Below are 3144 nucleotides of genomic sequence, written 5' to 3'. Positions count from 1 at the left end.
AAAAATATATATTTACCCCTACCTCGTTTGGCTGAGAGCATCAGCCTGCGGACTGAAGGGTCCCAGTTTCGATTCCGGTCAAGGGCATATACCTTGGTTGCGGGCACATCCCCAGTAGGGAGTGTGCAGGAGGCAGCTGAATTAATGTTTCTCTCTCATCAATGTTTCTAACTCTCTATCCCTCTCCCTTCCTCTGTAAAAAATCAATAAAATATATTTAAAAATATATATATATACTTAATTTATTTGCTTTTCTAAATGCACTTAGAATTCCTCCATTTTTTACCCTTCATTTGGAGAGAAAAAAAGTGAACAATTCAGTTGTATTTCAGATTTAACAGCAAGATACTAGAAGGGGTTGGACTTGTCCTGAGTTTTAGACTCCTGGAAACACTGAAAACCTCAGATATATTTTGAGATCATGAAAATGGAAGCTACTTTTATACTAGTTCAAAATCTGGCTCTGTCATTTACTAGTTCTGTGACTCTGGGTAAGTTATTTAATCTTTCTGAGATTGGTTTCACCTGCAAAATGGAGATTATTCCTTCTAACTGAGGTGGTTTTGAACATCAAATGAGACCCAGGCCTAGAAACTGATCTGCATATACATGCTCATTGATAGGAGAGGGGGCATGGAAGATCAATGGCAAAAGCATGATGGGAAAGTTGGCTGTAAATATATGGAAAAAGTGAAATTTGACCCTATCTTCTGCCATTAACTAAAATCAATTCTGGGTGCAATTACAAGCCTAAATCAGAAAGGCAAACCTATGTAACTCGTAAAAAGAGAGTATCTTCATGACCTCGGGGTGAGGGAGGGTTTCTTTCCTTTTTTTTTTTTTTAATTTATCTTTATTGTTGAAAGTATTGCAGATGTCCTCTTTTTTCCTTCCATTGTGCCCCTCCATCCCACTCCCAGCCCATCCCCATGGTAAATTAAGAACTTATATTTATCAAAGGTCAACACAAAGAGAGAAGATATTAAACAGAAGTCATTGGCAATACATACTAGTAACTGACACTACAGTACTATGTAAATACTTAATAACATGCACAAGAAAAATAAGTGTACTGTAGGAGCTCCAACCCAGGGAGCGCCACGCTGTTCTTTGCTAGTCCGAAAAAACCACGCAGGGGGACCAGCGGGGAAAGAAATAGCCTTTATTACTGACCTCTGGCAGCCCATAGCAGCCGCTCTGGTGAGTTTCTGGACTTGGCAAGAGTAGGCTGGGCGCTTATCTAGCAGAACCTAGATAAGGGAAAGGCCTGCAAGCCGACCAAGGACAGAGCCTGGTGAAGCTTGTTTGCTATCAAGGACGTGGGAAACACTCCGTTCCTGCTGCTGTGCTCTTCAGACTGGGAGGGGGAATTGGGCCATATCCTGGCCTGACCCCACAATAAGTCAATAGAAGTATAGGCTCAAAACTTGAACAGTCTCTTTGCAAAAGAGAATCTCCAAATAGTAAATAAATACAAGACAAGTGTTCAATGTCATGTGTGATAAATATAAAACAAACCCAGTATACAATCGTCTACCCATGAGATTGCCAAAAATGAAGAAATTTTTACAATTCGAGCATTAGAATGGAGATGGAATTACAGAAAGGCCACATTGCTGATAGGAGTGTTAATTTTGAGAAGAGTTTTGAAAATAATTTGGCGTTATCTAGTACATTTAAGAAAGGTATGTCTAGTAAATTTAAGAAAGGTGTACCCGATTTCCAATAATTCTATTCTTAATCATATGCCTTTAAGGCTGTTTTGCATATAGGCACCAGGATGTTTGTACAACCTAGAACAGTGATGGCAAACCTATGACACGCGTGTCAGAGGTGACACGGGAACTCATTTTTTTTGTTTGGTTGATTTTTGTTAAATGGCATTTAAATATATAAAATAAATATAAAACTATGTCTTTGTTTTACTATGGTTGCAAATGTCAAAAAATTTCTATATGTGACACGGCACCAGAGTTAAGTTAGGGTTTTTCCAAATGCTGACACGCCGAGCTCAAAAGGTTCACCATCACTGACCTAGAACAACCCAACATGGAAATTCTTCATGGACGTAGATTATGTTCAGCAAGTGAAACAAGTAACAAGTAACAAAATTCGTAGTGTTATTCCATTTGTGAAAAGTTTACAAATAAACTACATTGTTTAAGGGCACATACTTGATTGGTAGTAACATACAGAAAAGCAAGAAATTGGCCCTAGCCGGTTTGGCTAAGTGGATAGAGCCTCGGCCTCCGGACTGAAAGGTCCCGGGGTTCAATTCCAGTCAAGGGCACATGCCCGTGGTGAGGGCTCAATCCCCAGTAGTGGGTGTGCAGGAGGCAGCCGATCCATGATTCTCTCTCATCACTGATGTCTCTCTCTCCCTCCCCCCTCTCCCTTCCTCTCTGCAATCAATAAAAATATATTAAAGAAAAGCAAAGAAATTACTCTTTTAAAAGTCAGAATAGTATTTACCTCCAGGGGGAATGGTGAGTGAGGGGGGCCTAGTGGCATTTCCCAGGGAGGATGCTCCCTCAATCCGGCAGTGGTTACCCAGCTGGTCATTTTATGATGATTCTTTAAACTGTGTATATGTTTTATACATTTTATCCATGTATGATCGCCTCACAATAAATAAAACTGAAACCCAAAAGCAGTAGAGGCATTAACAGGACTTGATAATGGCCAAAGCGATGACCAGAACACCTCGCCCCATTTTCACGAAACATCTCGGCCTGTTTCTAGCACCTGCGGGTCTGAGGAACAGCACACCCTTCCAACCGGCCCAGCCTAACACAGGGTCATCCGACCACGACGCTGTTTCCTCTGCCTCAAACGAGAAGACACCTGGTTCCTTTGATTAGTAAAATCGTCCCTCATTGCTTTTTTCCATCATTTAAAAACGTTCAATTGTACTTGACATTCAATGTTATACTAGGGTCAGGCGTACAGCATAGAGGTTGGGCATTTATATAATCTACGAGGTGATCCTCTGTTAGCCTGGTATCCTCGCTGCTTTTTTTTTAAAAAATATATTTTATTGGTTTTTTTACAGAGAGGAAGGGAGAGGGATAGAGAGTTAGAAACATCGATCAGCTGCCTCCTTGCACAGCCTCCACTGGGGATGTGCCCGCAACCCAGGTACAT

This window comes from Myotis lucifugus, unplaced genomic scaffold (genome assembly GCF_000147115.1).
Source record: "Myotis lucifugus unplaced genomic scaffold, Myoluc2.0 scaffold_62, whole genome shotgun sequence".
Classification (NCBI taxonomy): domain Eukaryota; kingdom Metazoa; phylum Chordata; class Mammalia; order Chiroptera; family Vespertilionidae; genus Myotis; species Myotis lucifugus.
The sequence above is the reverse complement of the archived record's forward strand: the minus strand, read 5'-3'. Positions refer to the sequence as shown.